Source organism: Stegodyphus dumicola, chromosome 1 (assembly GCF_044657685.1).
Source record: "Stegodyphus dumicola isolate Sdum_Otavi_A_Nest chromosome 1, ASM4465768v1".
In the NCBI taxonomy this organism is placed as follows: domain Eukaryota; kingdom Metazoa; phylum Arthropoda; class Arachnida; order Araneae; family Eresidae; genus Stegodyphus; species Stegodyphus dumicola.
Window position 1 is genome coordinate 173,912,615 of NC_140768.1, and position 17,317 is coordinate 173,929,931.

The window sequence follows — 17,317 nt, forward strand, 5'->3', positions numbered from 1 at the left end:
CCTCCGAGAATTTTATTACTTAACGAAATGTTAAAAGGGGTTTTATTATTTAGTAAGATGTTAATAGGTATTTTAACATTAAATCTTATAGGATAACAATAATACTTTTAATTCTTTTACTGCGCTAGCTATTTAATTTTAACTGTCAAATTCATTAAGAACCCTTAATCTGTCTTTTGCAGCTCTTTTCAAACTTAAAGATATTTTAGAGTGTAATCTTAAAGCATTGTTGTTAAACGCTGATGTTAACGATGTTTTCTTTTCCTTCAAAGATCTTTTGAAATTTTTAATAGTGCAGTAAAATCTTGCCGAACGCGAAGGTTACGTCATGAGCGCATTGCGCGTAAAAGGCAAAATTTATTTCTGTAAAGTTAAACTTTCCATGGGAAAAATGGATTAAGTATAGCTCAGATAAAAAAGTGCGTATAATTTATGCGAACTTGAATATTATTGTAATTAAAAGAGACAAATGAAACGTATGCTAATTGGAATGATTTCTATTACTGTTTATAAAGTACAAGATGCAATGCCGCCATGACGGTATAGTGGTTAGGAAAGCCTACTGCGGTACCGAAGAGCCTGGTTTCGAATCCTGGAGAAGGCACAGATGTTTCTAAATGTATAGCGTCTTTGCGGCATGGGGCACTCTAAATATATGATGAAGTGAAAGTCCTATTATGTTGTTTGGTGCATGGAGGTAGGAAGTTAGATGGAGTGGCCCTAAATTGGTTTCCCCATACCCTTCTTTGAAGCACTGGCGATCCCTTCTTTGGTGGCCAAAATATTGGGTAATTTACCATTGAGTTTAATGGGTTTTGACACGATCGGATGTAAATATTTTGTAATTACGTCTTAAATATGCATATAACTGTATATATTGTCTTTTTCTACAATACCTCAGAGTCCTAAGTATATGAAAAGAATACATTTTTAAATAACATTTCATTCTGAACGGAATTAAATGCTATACTTTTCACAGAACAGTTTGCTCAGAATGGTTTAATTTGAAATATTTTCACAAGTTTCCGTTAATTACATTAGAAAAAAATTAAGGTAATTCGATTTGATTCGGTTAAGGATTACAAAAATTAAGATCAAAGTTTATTGTATTATTAAAATTATGCATTATTTCTTTTCTATTTATAGAGCTTCTTCCTAAAATACTTTCTGAAATATGACATGATTTTTTTAGCCTCTGAGGCATCTTTTAAATCGAAAACTCTAAGTCAATTTATAATTAATACTCTATTCGGTCCATTTCAAATGAGAGCACCTTTTAATTTAATATCGAAATACTTTAAATAGTACTTAACTTTCTCTGAATATTTCTGAAATGGAATAAAATAAGGATTATTTTTTAAATATTATTTAAAACTTGTAACTGACTTATATAAGGGGAATAATTCTTTTAATTATACTTATTAGATTTTTTTTACCCTTAATTTCAACAATACATATTCCAAAACTCTTTTTTATTACTTTCTTAAGTACGCATCTCATAGAAATTGCTTTACAATACCTTTTAACAGATTGCTTTCCAGTACGAACAATTCTTGCTTAAATAGTTTTATAACGTCTTTGTCAACAGGATGTCAATTTATGTTTACAATTCAATGTTAAGGTTATTATATATTTAGATAATATTTATAATCATTATAAAATTTGATGCATTTAATAATTAGATTTCTTCACATTTACTTTCACAGTTATTTATGAATGAAAATAAATCCTTCATCTCAAATGCATTTATAAATAATTAAATAAATATTTACGTATTTTGTTAGAGGCAGATACATGCTTTTTGGAAGCACATGCATGAATACCCATATATATTTATTTCATATTTTTCATTTCCGGCATGTGGATATCTTTAATTTCTGTGCATTCACTATATTTTTCGAGTAAAGTAATTTACACTAATTTTAAAAAGTACGTGTTACAATAATATGTGGATGTGAAAAAAAATTGTTTTATTTAAAACATTTTGGCGTCTGGAACATAAAATAAAAGTAGCGAATACTGTATTAAGGGTATCAAAAAATCTATACAATTTTAAAGGTAAGGTGAGGTATTTTTCAATCTTTTTGCTAAAATCTATATTTTTGTAGTTCAACAGCTTGGAATTTTATAAAACAAATTCATAATCAAAATCGCTGTTGTTAGTTATCGAAAAATAACCAAGATGTGATTTTTGCGTAAATATCGCTAAACTATACAAATTGCTATTATCCATCATACTAGGAATGTATCTTTTCTGCGGCAGTGTCCCGTTTTTCGATTTGTATAGAACTGTCGTGTGTCGAAATACTATCAGAGCTTCTGAATGTAAACAAAAAACACCTCATCTGGTGACCGAAGCTTCGAAGCAGTGCTTCACTTCTAGTACCGGTTTGGCCACTCCTTCCTTTCTTACCTCCATGGTTTGGAGGTAGGGGAAAGGGGTGAGAGACACTCGGACCTTCCTTGAAGCTCTGATAATCACTCTTTCATGAAATTCAGAGACAAAATAACAACAACAGTAACATAATACAATGCCACCCAATGGTTAGCGTCGCTTACTGCTGTGCCGAAAGGCCCGGGTTCGAATCCCGGAGAAGGCATGGATGTTTGTAAATGTATAGTGTCGGTGCGGCATAGCGGCACTCCAAATATGCGGCGAGCCGAAAATCCTCTCGTGTGGTTTGGTGGAAGAGAGAGGTGGGAGACTCTTGGACCCGCCCCTCCGGGGTGCTTTTCATCAAAATTGGGGCCGGAACTGAGCTAAATCGTTCTCTCACCTGAATGGTGCACCTGGCTGTTGCCAAAGCCAAGCGTAATCTAGCGCTCCTTGCCACGAAGAATTTTGTGGGCTTGGGCTGACAACGTTAGACAAGTGAGCATAAGCAATAACAACAACATAATACAATTATTTTTTTAAATAGCTGGTGATTTTTTGCTTTGGGCAGTGTGTGAGGCAATTCATTAAACATTTCTCTGTAAGGATTGCAGAATTGTTTAATACATCTCATAAAGCGTCCTTTTTCTTTCTTCACTTAGGTCAATCTCCATTACAAAATCAGACAATTCCAGTGCCATTTTAACAATTCGTTTAACTTTTGGTACGTTAAAGGCTCTTTATTTTCACTATTCACTGTATCATTTTACTATCAATTTCTCCGTCGATTGGTGTTATATGATTATCCAGTTCTTCATTAGCCATTTTACAATCGTCATTCTCGACTAATTCTTTAATATTTCCTTCTTCCATGTCTGAAAAATCCTTTGCCGCGTGTAGTTTTTCTAATTTTTACAATTTCATTTCCGTCATTTTTAATTGATTGACATCCTTTAAAATTGTTGACAGTTTCTAGCCAGCACTGGTGCCAGCAAATATCATTGTTGATGAATTCACTTCTTGTAATGTGAGTTTAATCATTTCTGTGCAGTGGCTTATGAATTGCTTCCAAAATTCCATTAGTGTTCCGTGCTTTCCTTAGTCTAGAGTTTTATCTGCAGACATGTAAACATGCCTGACATAAGCTTTGTGTGTTTTTACGATTCCCTGATCCAATGGTAGGATTAAGGAAATGACGCTCGATGGAAGGAATAAAATCTTTACATTTGGATAGAATATTGTGAGGGTTTCAGTACCGTGTACTGGAGGATTGTCGAGAATTGGGAGAATTTTAAAGCTCAAGTTTCGCTGTTGTAAATAATTTTTGATTGCATTGATGAATGAATTTTTAAACCAGTCATCAAAGAGGACAATAGCAATGCGGCCGACGCTGTGCACTGTATGCGTATAACTGAAACCATCCCTTGAACCAAATAAGACAATTAAGAAAACCCAAAGTCGCGTTCCGCAAGGTCCAAGTTAGGCAATTGTTTAATGTATCTGATTATTACTGATCTCTACAATTCATGAGAAAAATTAATTAAAATATCCTTATCAGTGATTTCTCTAAATATCAGTAAAAGCCCCATTTACAACACAAAATGTCCGCATAAACAATTATACCTCGCAGTTTCAAACGACTCCTGTCTTCCGTGAAAGTAATCATCTTAGAAAATGCGATTGATGGTGACATTTGATGTATGTCCCGTTTTGGAACTATGGACCTGTGAGGCTTTGTTACACCTGCTATCAAAACATAGGTTGTGTTGCTACAATTGTTTTCAATTGGTGAAGTTTAGTTATTACTGTTACAGATTTGAAAGATACATGATTATTTTAATTGCGGGGAAAATCTCGCTCCGTTTCGCTCAACTTCAGTTCATACTCAAGTAACTGTTTAAATTTTTGAGTATTTCATATCCTACTCAATACAATACTATTTCAGTGAATCATTTATTATCACATAATTATTTTTAGGAAAATATTTTTTATTCAAAAAAAAGTTAAAATTCCCTTCATGTGTTTACGTTCTAAATATTTTCAAAAGATGATGCATTGAAAATTCTTTAGATGATTTAATTTTACCCTCCATTTCACAAGTACGAAAAGTAGTTTCAAGAGAAATCCAAAGTTTCTTTCAGAAATCCATCATTCTGTAGACGAAACACGGCTATTTGATTTATTGAATATACACTGGCCATCAAAATTAAAGGCTAATGACAGAAATAAAACATAAATGTTATGAAAAAGTATTAACAGAAATTTGAGCAAAAGCATTAGTTAACATAAATTACAATGTTTGGCAGTTGATTATTCAAAAATGTTGAAATTAAAGTCAAATTTATGGAAATTGGAAAATTATCGAAAAATTAAGTCACCTCATGTGGAAAATTTTTTTCTTTAATATGTTATATATTCATCTCGGGCAGATATGAATACCTCACGTCTTGATTTCATAGCCTTTACCGACGTGTTGTGGAAGTGCGCACCGCTCTTCTAAAAGTCCACCTTTCAGCTCCTGCAGGGTCTAGGAAGAAATTTGGCGCGGTAAGGCATCCCGCAGGTGCTCAATCGGGTTTAAGGCGGCTGAGTAAGGTGGCCCATCCATTCGAGTGATATCTTCTGTTTGCAACCATTCTGCCACCACTAATGCTCGATGAAGCCCAGCTTTGTTATCCATTTGCTAAGACTCTGGACCAACATCACGCCTAAACAGTTTAACTTAGAGTTCCAGAGCCTCGCCCGTATGTCCGAGCGGTTACAGAACCTTATTTGAAAGACAGGCAGCTCGGTGCGGTCATTTTTCATGATTTCTTCCAAAACCATTAAACTGCGGTCGCAGAAAAGAGATATTTCGCACACAAAGGCAAGTTGCATGTTCCTTCCTCTCTCTAGATCGAAACACGTCTAGAATCACTGTTCAGACCATATCTGAACTCATCAGTAAACACCATTCGTTGATTCGATTAGTGTACATTAGTACGTACACAAACAGATGTATAACTGTTTTGAGAGTACGGGATGCACTTTGAAATTCAAAACTGCTTTCAAGGAAGCCGCAGAAATAAACCCAGCAAGTATTTTCGTATAGCATTAATCATGAAATAAATAATAGTTATAAATTAAATTATTTATGCTCTCAGAAAATCTATGCTTTTCATTCTGATAAATGTTAGTTCTTGTAGCCGAAAAACAGAGGATGAAATACCCTAAAAGTAACTTTACATAAAAAAAAAGAAATATTAAACATTTTATTTTCTATGCTGCAACATCACATCATTTGAATTTGATATAAAAATATTTATTTACTTAGTTTTATTTAGACTAAAATGACACGAGATTAAATTAAATAAATAAATAAATAAAACACTGACAAAAACCTTGACCAGCGCATTCCAGCATACGTATCAGGGGCATGGGTCACAAAGAGATCAGGGTTGGTGATTGTGCAGTTGTAATGATCAATGCAAAAATGCTATTTTTTCTTTACAAAGTAATAAGTATTCATTCTTTTCTGTTCGTCTAAGATAATGAAAGATTCAAAATGTAAAATAAACTAAATTTACAAATGAAAAATATTCTCCCCTTCAAGTGAAAATTGGAAAAACATAGTGAATTAAAGTATATGCTTTTTTTTTTTTTTTAAATTTGCAATTCTTTAAATTCTTAGTGAAATGAGATGTAGGGCGTTTTAATAGTAAAAAACCGCCTTTGATTTCAACCGAGCAAAAAGAAAGAAAATTCTGAAAGGATTCAGATTTTAACTTCGCACCAGAGGATTTCTTAAGCGTTTTTTATGCTCTCGCTGAACATCGCAAGTTACCAATCCGCTCTTAGATTCGCTTCTGCTAATACACTTTCTTTTTGTCTTTCTATCTTTATTGTAAAGCATCGCTTTCTTCGCCCTTACACCACTTGAAATTCAAGAGTAAGATAAAGAAATATTTAAAAATAGCATATCTTTAGAACACCCGATAGAGTATTTAGGGTTGTTATACTTTTTTTTTTTTATTTTTTATTTTTTTATTCGCTATATTATTTCTTTGAGAACTAGCCGCTCGAGTGGCCAGTCGCCTAGAAGAGTTATCATAAAATGAAAAAAGTATATAATGATTCTAGTGAGTTCAGCTAGTATAATTTCATAAAAATGTTTATATATCTATATTTTCGGGTGGAGAACTACACGGATTAAAAACTGAGTGGCTTTAGGCACCGTCGTTTCTCTGCAGTGCGAGGAACGTACTTACACACGAACAGATTCTTTACGATTTAATTTTTTTAAATAATACCTCGTGATAATATTTGGTGGCAACAATTATAAAAGTGATTCGGACACAAAAATGAGATGGACCAAAAAATGAGTTTCGAGAATAATAGCACTCCTCTGGTGCTCATACCCGAATAAAATAAAATACAGTTAAGTTTTAGAAATAAAGGCGGATGTATTGGGGGGGGATATTGCTTTGAAACGCACATTTCGTGGTGCGCAGATATCAGTTCGGCGAGATGACCCGTAGAACTATTTCACACATCAAACAAAATTTGTTTTTGTTGAAGTGAAAACTGTGAATGCTGTTAAAATGAAAACTATCGGATTATAAAATGAAAATGAGAAAAAGATATTGTTGCGCTTCTATAGAAGGGTTCGTGAATATGGAAGCGCAACAATATCTTTTTCGTGAATATGGAGTAAATGTGGATTGATTGACGACGGCAATGTATCAAAACACTATTTATTTAGCCAGTATTACTCAGGACAGCTCCAGAAAGACGTTTACAGCCGTCAAAAAACTACTATAAACACGCTGAAACAATCAGAAACACAGCCTTCAGGCTACAACGGTGAAGACAGCTTCACGGCAAAGCAGAATCTCCAGCCTTCAGGCTATCAGGCTATAACGGTGAAGACGGCTTCACGGCAAAACACCAGAATAACAGCTTCCGACTCTGTTCGGTTGTTCTCGGAATTCAACGTACTCTCGAGACTCCCCGCGCTACAACTCGCGATGCACTCGACGATACACTCCATAGATTCGACGATGCAATCGCTAGACTCGCAATACTCTGACGATCAACTCGTTAGACGAGGCAATGATTGACTCACTCATTGACTATTAATTGACTGACTGATCAAGCAAGGTTTATATAGATTTTGCGCTGCCTTCGAGAACATTCTGGTCCAAGCCGGTCAGAATTTGTTCTAGAAGGTTCTCCATATGTCTATGGTATATCGCCAAATGGGCAATTTCACGCCAAATATGGCAGCCCTACCTTCCCTTAACAATTTCTGGCAACCCTAAAAATGCTTTGCGGGGAAGCTATGCACTCCGTTTAGTGTTTAGCTTTAAATAAATTCCTAAAATAAAATTAACACGATTTTAAATCTAGCCTAACTTCATGTTCCATAAAAGCTCCCAAAACTCTCAAATTGCTACTATATATCGATAGAAAATCCGTGCCTATTTTTTAAAGCATATTTTTTTGAAAAAAATTCTAGCTTAGGAATTTAAAATTTTGTTATGATTTTCTCCAATTTTTAGTTAAGGATATTAACGCCCCTCACATTACTAATGAAAGTTATCGCTAACACATTTGGCAACGAACAGCATACTAAAGACAAATCACCTACAAAACATGCACTTATCTACTAGACATTGAAGAGTTCAGATTACAGTCTAGCCCATCCAAGATATTAACATATTAAAAATATTAAAAAGCTGTAGAGACATTAGGAAATGCAGGATACTTTGAAAGCTGGAAAGATGAAAAATGAGCAATACGCTCGCCGGGACTCGAACCTTGGACCTCTCGAATACGCGCCGAGTGTGCTAACCGTTACACCACGAAGGCATGCTGGAAGGAGGGGGGAATACCTTATATACTCCGCCTTTTAAAGTGCGACTAGGGATTAGGGAACTTAATGCTGGTGGTGAAGAATCACCATCCACCACCTTTTAGTTCGGGCGCCACTGTAGATTCTTTAGGTTAATTTGATGCTGAAGACTTGAAAAATGAGCAATATCCTCGCCGGGACTCGAACTTGGACCTCTCGATTACGCGGCGAGTGTGCTAACGTTACACCACGAAGGCATGCCGGAAGGAGGGGGAGAAATAAAAAATTATAAGGTTACAAAGAAAATGTAGTCTGGTCGAGGAGCGCAGATACACAGGAAACAATTTTACGTTAAGCAGCAGTTGCCATTGTCCTGCTAGTTTAATAATAAATCCTCCGAACGTAAAAAATATGGAAGATAAAATCTTACAGTTACTATAAGCTGTTGAAAATGGCAAAGCCAAATAATAGGAAAACGATGTGCTGATTAATTCATTATAAATTAACTCCACGTGGAAATTTACGCACTTTTTAATGAGAAAATATTTAATTATTAAAGTGTAGCCGTGCATTTATTTTTATTAGATCGCTTGTGCACGAGATACAGAGATAATACTTCCTGTTAGTGGCAGTGTTTTATATTTTGCGAAGACACAAAATCAGCGAACTGAATACAATAAACATATCAAAGAGATTTCTTTTGAGATGTTTCGAAATAATATATTCTTATATCCAAGTAAACTAATGTATCGTTATAATTTCAACAAAAACGAAAGCAAAGAATTAGTGAAGAATAGGTCTATTTATGGAATATTATTTATTATATGCATAACAAATATTAATACGCAAGGAATTCCCGAGAGTGCGTACAAATAAAATGTTCTACTTATTCGAGAATTCTCAGATATGCCATGAATATGTAAAAATTTCAGAATTATTTATTGATTTTAGTATTATTATTCATTAATATAATCAATATTTTATTTAATTTTCGAACTAAAGTGACAGATGTTTGTTCTCAGACCTGATAGGAGAGGTGTTTTTCATAGCTGCTTTCACTAGATGTGGAACAATTAGAAATATCAAAACAAATTCTGTATAATGCTGTAATTACCTTGGAGAGAGATTAGGTTTCGAGAATCCTTAATCCCCATTCAAGATGATGAAATTTTTGGGTCATTTTTTCTTAATTTGAACCATTTTAAATATCTAGAGAATAGTAAGCAACACAGCTAAATGCTATATCCATCCTATCTTAATTCAAAAGGAGAAGCTTTCTCTCCTAAAATCGGATCCTTATAAAAGCATATAATAATATGCAATTGAAATAGTTTTAAAGCTGTGTTTTTTTAGCACTTTTCTTATTACTTATATGCTGTTGTTGTTATGACTTATCTCACTTGTCTGACAGAAACACAGCAATCCCAGGAAGTTCATCGTGGCAAGGAGAGCAAGATTGCGCCTGTCGTTGGCACCATACAGAAGACATTGCTCAATTCCGTCCCCAATTTTGAAAAAGAGCACCCCGGGACGTATCCATAGAGTCTACCATCCTTCTTCTCCTACCACCAAGCTCTTGAGACGACATTCAGCTCGCCATGTATTTAGAGTGCCCCTCCCCTGCCGCAAAGACATTATACATTTACAAACAAATATTAATACGCAAAGACATTATACATGCCTTCTCCAGGATTCGAACCTGGACCCGTCGGTATCGCAGATGGCTCCCCTAACCCCTGTACCGTCTGGGCGTTTTATTACTTAGATATCATTGGCTTATATATTTTTTCGATGTAATAACATATAAATAAGCTCATTATTTAGCAATAATTTTAGTTTAGTTATTCACGATTGAACACTTAGTAATATGTAACTGTATCCTTTAAGCGACCATTTATTTTAATATTTAAGTAAGCAAACTTCTTATGAAGCACAAAACGTATAGAAAGGTTTATAATTAATATACAGAGGTGGTTTTTCAACCTATTTTTGCTCTATGGATGCCTCTGACCATCGCTAGAACATTATTCTTCCCCTTGTTTCTAAAAATCTAAAAATACATATATTTATTCTGATTTAGATTATTTTTTATTTCCGTTTTATGAATTAAAAAAAATAAAAAGTATAGAAAATCTTGATAAATATAAAAACTTGAATAAAAGTAATTTTTCATATTCATAAACTAAAATTAAGTACTTAGCAGCTAAATAAAAGGTTGACTTCATTCCTGAAACTATGCAATTACCGCTAGGTGGGGAATTTTGCCTTGGTTGCGAAAACCTGATTTACAGTTTAATTTTAATGTAAGTTATGTGCGTTTTAATGCTTTCAGAAAATATTTTTTTAATGTTATAATATAATAAGTAAATTCTGTATGTGTTTAGGTAAGACACATAAGGTAAGAACTCATAAGGCATTCAATTTGCAATCCTGAAAAAATTTCTAATTTAGTAATAAGTTTAATCGTTTACAGCACTGTTAAACAGCTGAAATTATTTAAGATTAATCATTTTTAATAAGAAACAAATTAATCTTTTTATACTGTTTAATATTTTGATTTATTAATTACTCTCTAACAACATTACTCTCAAACCTGTTATCAATTAGTAACAGAGCTTTCATATTCTGTTTTAACTGTAATTTATCAACATACAATGCAGTTCATTAACCAGTACTATGACCTTAAAAATGTGGTGATGTTTAAGATTATGTATTAGTTTTAAATTAATTTAATTTAGTTAAAATCTAATAAATTTTTAACGTATGAAAATTAAAGTTTGATCTTTTGCCATGCATATTTTTCCTAAAAGAAAAACTGAGAAAAATTGTGCTTCTTTTTCCGAAAACGAACCGTCACATTTCTTCCACAATTCATAATTTAAAAAGTGAATGCACGGTTTATGCAATAACAAATGAAATAATGAAGTAGGTAATATATATCTGAACGCAGAAAAATATTTTGTGGTTGAAATTTGTTTATTAATTAAACATAACTTAAAAAAACATACAAAATTAACATTGTAAATTCATCTTAATTAGTTATAAGCAAGTATTATAAAAACCCTAAGCTGATAATCAAAAGACTTCTTTAAATACGCTTTGTTTACATTAGCAGTGGCTCAAAAGGTCTGCTGTTTATAATTACATTAAATGAAATCTTTGTATTTTTTTAATTCTATTTGTAAATTAATACAAAAATTTTGCTTGATTTCTTTCTCACCATTATGATTTTTAATGGTTTCATTTTCTTTAACGTTAACTTTTTGCTTTCAGTTCTATTTCTGTTATTTACTTGTTACGAAGGTAAATATTAAAATATTATCACTTGGCTTACGTCGCACTGAAATCGTTAAAAATTAAAAGGGTATACCTATATAGAAATCTGCTTATTCTGGTCATTAAAACATACAATTACAAGCTTGCATTTGTATTATGAAGCTTTAAATTTTAAGAAGAAAAATGTCTCGTTACATAATTAAAAATTTCATTTGCAAAGTATTAACCACTAAGACAGTTTTACCCTATGAATTTATAATAAAATATTTTCATAAAACGCTCAATTTATTTTACAGTTTCAATAAAATGATGCCTTTTAAAATATTAATTCTACAAATCGTAATGTATTTCAGTTAGAAAATAAACGTATTCTTGACATAAAATAAAATTTGGGTTATATAAAAAGGTAAATTTGCAAATGTGCAGATATACAGAGCCAGAATTTGATTTAAATATAAGCTTTATATACAGACAAAAGGAAGTTGATATAAGAAAGCTGGGAATACAAATAAGAAACAGAAAACTAAAATTAATGCATCCCTCAATAAAACACATTTACAAACGTATTTTTAGCATTATTTTATTTTAATAAATAATGAAAAGTCATAAATGCATTCGTTCTCAGTTATATTTCTAATCGAAATTATTCAAAAATATATATTAAATGTTATGTAATAAAAATAGTTTTAATGAAATATGGAAGAAGTACAGAACTACATTACTTGCAAATGATAGTAGAATATTTATCAAGAATTCAATCAGAGATTTCAAAACATGGAAGTGTTACGTTGGATAATTTTCACAATATAAAGTAATATCTAGAAATTTTCAGAAAATAAAATGCAGTGTTTTTGAGTTGATAATATTTTAATATTTACCTTCGTAACAAGTAAATAACAGAAATAGAACTGAAAGCAAAAAGTTAACGTTAAAGAAAATGAAACCATTAAAAATCAAAATGGTGAGAAAGAAATCAAGCAAAATTTTTGTATTAATTTACAAATAGAATCAAAAAAATACAAAGATTTCATTTATTTGTTTATTTATTTATTTATATCAAAAATAGAATAGACTTTAATCTTCTAAAGTTAAAAGTAAATTGAAGTCAAAGCAAGGCAATTCCTCAAATATTTAAAATATAGAGTAGTGAATACGAAATAGATGAAAGAAAGAAAACGGAAAATAGTGAAAATTAAAATAATAATATTCAATCTATTAACAGAATTATAAATACAATGTTATGGAAAACAAAAACAGTACTCGCCAAATTAACTTACTTATCTCAACATATGAACACAGAAGGATGACTTAAAAACAGGACACTATTTATGCGTGAAATTGATATAACTCATAGACACACTATTCAGCAGAGAAAGCGGCGTTTTTCCTTCAGAGGAGGTTTCTCTATACGCCGTGGAGAAGATGTTAGAAGAGAGAAAATGACATGAAGATGATCGGAGAGAGAAAATGATCTCAAGTGAGAAGGATAAAACAACATTCAGATAGCTTCAAATATTCACTACAACAATTACACAAATTTTCAAAGGAAATAATGATCAAGCAATTATTTTCAGTATAAAGCACAGAAATGAAATGCTATTTATAAATCTTAAACTAAAAAATATAGAACAATTTTAAACATTCAATAATGTTCGATTTAAACTTGCATACAAATAAAAGATTAAACTGAAGGTAATATTGTTATGGAATGAATCAACGAAAAATGCCTAATTTAATTAATTCTAGTAAATGGTTGGCATCAAAAATGACAAAATAAATATCATTTAGTTGCCAAAAATAAAACGAAAATTTTCTAAAAATGAGCTTAATAATAATAAAAAAATTCTCTTCCGAAGTCTAACATCCATAAACGTATCTCATATCGAGGACGCAATTCTCAATTTTAAGCAGAGCAAAATTTAGACTTGATAAGAACTTAAACTATTTGAGATATGGAGCATTTATAAGTTTGCTATAATACATTTTAATACTATTTATACTATATTTTAATTTTTGGGGGGCCCCCAAGAAAGAGGGAGCCCTACGATATAGCTCGTGTAGCTTATATGCCCTGATTTAAGAGCTACCCCCTCACACACAAAAAAAAGGTAAATATATATTCGTTAGACAAATAAAACGGTAGAATTAAATAGCATTTTAACTGAAACAAAATTAAAAACAGGCAATTATTAAGCAGTGAAGAACATAAACGCTATATGAGGGATGTGGAAGATGCCAACATTAAAATCGAGAGAAGATGCAGAAAAATTCTAAGTGGAGAGACTACGATCAGGCTGAAATCAATCACGCTGTTGGATGAATCATCACAACACGGGGAATACCTCACGAATATAGGTTGAAAGCGTTAACAACCTTCTCACAGACAGAAGAAAATAACCAGTAACACACACATACACACAACAGAAGCTGACCTAAAGAGTTGGAAGCACCTGCTTTGCGACCTTTTGCGATTCTCGGGTCTCTCTTTCTCGTGAGATAACTACAACGCTTTTGAATTAATTCGCCTTTCTAGCAATTACATCACGCCGAAAAAAGAGCAGAGCAGTAGAAATTATGCAGCAAAACAAAACATGGACTCACCTTTCGTAACCGTGAATTATCCTTTCACGTCGTAAGCCTAAAACATATCCAACAGAAAAACAAAAATGCACTCAGTCGACACCAGCCTCACTTCTCGCTGCCTCGGTCGAGTTTAATAGGGAGAATGTCAGCGGAGAATCGGATCGAAGATCGACCGGAAGCGGACCCTAGAGATCTCCCGGTTCCGGTTTCGGTTTAATTCTCGAGGCCTGTCTCGGAAGCGGTCCCCAATCGCCCCAAACTGGTCTCGATCTGTCGAAAGTTTCTACCTCAACCGCAGAAAAATCTCTCCCTCAGCAGCAAGCGTCGTCTGCAAAGGTGAAGTGGTTTCTTTCTCTACCAAAAGCGGGAGGCACGGCGGCTGTTAGAATGGCCGCGGCGTTCTGCCGGTGTTGCTGCATTATTCAGAGGGGAGGATCTCGTGACGTCACGGCATGGGAGGGGGTGGAGGTTCGAGGACCTCGGAAAGAACAGCGCTACTACTAGGCGAGGGGGCTTTAAACGAGGAAAACCCCCTTTTCGCCACATTTGGCTGCTTATCGTTTTTTGAGAGGTTAGGCAGCACAGCATAATAACGTTTTCCAATTTACGACGGGATTAGTCAATGAAGGGTGAAACATCTCTATGAATTTCTTTTTGGGGTACTAATTTCTTAAAGCGGTACTTTAAGAGAAAGGCGTATTTTACACCCCTTCCCTTTCCAGCAGTAATTAATTAAAATATTTATATACTTGCAACTGATAGCGTACAATTCATTTACTGCAAAACACCCTATTAATCTGATTACGAGCCATGTTTAATTCTTACTTCCGATACTCGCCACTGTGACAACTTCTATAAAAGGTCTGTTTTAATTTAATAGCTATATAAAACTATGAATTTTGTACTTCAGGAAGGAACTGTTATCCAATATTATTAATAAACCAATGAAAGAAAACAAGGTCTCTAAATGGTGAAATTAATTTCGTTTTTTCTGACCTATCTTAAAGAATTTAGAAATGAAAATGATTGACGTTAAAAACATTCGCAATGTTATCTCTCCGTTCTTCCAGTCAATTTACACTGCCAAATAGGTTTTTGCTCTACTGCAGCGATTCTCAACCGGTGGTAACTGTACCACTGGTGGTACGCAAGAGAAAAGTAAGTGTTACGAAAAAAAAAAGTATTTTTAATTATTAAATTCAAAAATCTCGTGAAGAAAAAGAACAATTGATAGAAATTTTCTGTGATCGAACTCTAGCTGAAGATTTCAAAAATAACACACTTGTTAACTTTAGGCTGAACTGAAAAAATGAACTTAATGGCATTCCAAATAAAGCTATTAAATGTTTATTCACTTTTTGCACAACCTATTTGTGTGAGCAAGGATTTTCTTTCATGTTATACTTGGAAAAAAAAAAAAAGTATACAGAACAAAATTAAAAGTGGATTCTAGTTCACGGTTAAAGCTAAATCAAATATAACCAAACATAAAGAAATTGATCTCTCTTAAACAGGCCCAAATTTTACAATTAATGTATTATAAGTTAAATTTTGATAATTAAAATGTTAGCCAATTTTTAATTTAACATTTCTTATGTGTGCACATTTAACACATATAGTCAATAGGTTGTGCGAATGGCAAAATATGTATTTTGTTAATATTTCTATTGAGAAATGGAAAAATAATCATTGTAAAATCTAGTGGTGGTACTAAAGTTTTTCAATTTTTGTTTAGATGGCACGCGTTAGTCAAAAGAGACCGCTGCTCTATTGCTTTAACATCCATGAGGCTTGGCAAACTGCCAATTCTAAAACACTGTGGACTTCACGTAACATTTTACTTAACATCTTAGTCTGTCAAATTGCAACGTACATTGCATATGAGTGTAACAAACCGATAGATTTAAAAATAATTCTCAGAAACTTTTTCTTTTCTTTTTATTTTTATCTTTCAAACCGCAGCAGCGCATAGTTAATTGACACTTGAAAAAAAAGTTGTTTAAAAACAATAACTTTTTTAAAAAATTACATAAATATAGGCCAAAAGCAGTTTATGAGTTGTAGAATCATTAGGTTTTTTTGAAGCAGATGACATCAAAAATTTTCAATGCCCTCGCCGGGACTCGAACCTGGACCTCTCGAATACCCACCTACGTTACACCACGAAGGTATGTTGGAAGGAGGGAGAAAATACCTTACATACCCCCTTCTTTTAAAGGGCTGCTAGGGATTAGGGAACCCAATCGCCAAATCCTGGCGGTGAGGAATTATCGTGCACCATCTTTTTAGTTCGGGGCCCCCTGTCGAGTCCTTAAGTTATTTTTGAAGCAAAAGACTTTAAAAATGTGGAATGCTCTTGCCGGGGTTCGAACTTGAACATCTCGAATACGCTACGAGTGTGCTGCTATACCACGAAAAAATGCTGAAAGGAGGGAGAAAATACCTTACATACTCTTCCCTTTAAAGGGCAACTAGGGATTAGGGGATCCGATCACCAAATTCTGGCGGTTCAAATCCTAGCGGTGGCCAAATCACCTTTAAATACCTTATAGTGCATAAATCTTATCTTGCACCACCATAAAATACCTTATAGAGTATTTATAATATGCATTACATTAAAATTTTGTTAAATATTTTTGCTTTAATAATTGAAAAATAATTGGTCTAGAACCATGTATTATTAATCTAGACTTAAAATTTGATCATATTAATAAAGATCCTCATAAAAGCGATGCGCTTTTATTTCCGGAAATAATGTCAAAACTTTAAACTTTTTCTCATTTTTCATGTCTCATTTTTCATGTATTAAATTAAAATTAAAATGTCCGGTTTTATTTGGTTTGTACTTTAAACAGTGTTCTTCTTATTCTAAATAATCTTTCCAAGGAGCATGTAATTTTACATCTTCTCTCTTAACCAGAAAAATGGTTACAAAATTGACTGGGCACTTACTATATGTTATTTGGAGAAGAGACATTAATTTAGCTAGACTTTTTTTCATCATTTCTAGCTTCATTTTTCTACAGTCAGTTTGCATTATTAATTTCAGTTGTGAAATATTTATTTCCAATATTCTTCCCAAATATGTGCCATAGGATTCGCATCTACATACATTTATTAGGGTTTATTTTTAATACTTCTCGAATATTGCCAGAGTTCCAGCATGCTTAGTGTAAATGTTTTGGCAGAATTAGGAATTATTCTGTAACTTAAGCTTTTGTTTTTATTATGCCAAATTTCGTTTTAAAATA

At 33.0% G+C, this 17,317-nt stretch overlaps 1 protein-coding gene across 1 annotated transcript in view; it reads right to left on the reverse strand.

Moving 5' to 3' along the window:
• LOC118189821 (neural-cadherin-like) overlaps positions 1-14,456 on the reverse strand; it is a 1,221,277-nt gene extending 1,206,821 nt beyond the window's left edge. The window contains exon 1 of the mRNA XM_085823084.1: positions 14,085-14,456. The gene's annotated coding sequence lies outside the window, so the exon portion shown is untranslated. The remainder of the gene's footprint in view (positions 1-14,084) is intronic.
• Positions 14,457-17,317: the final 2,861 nt, after the last annotated feature.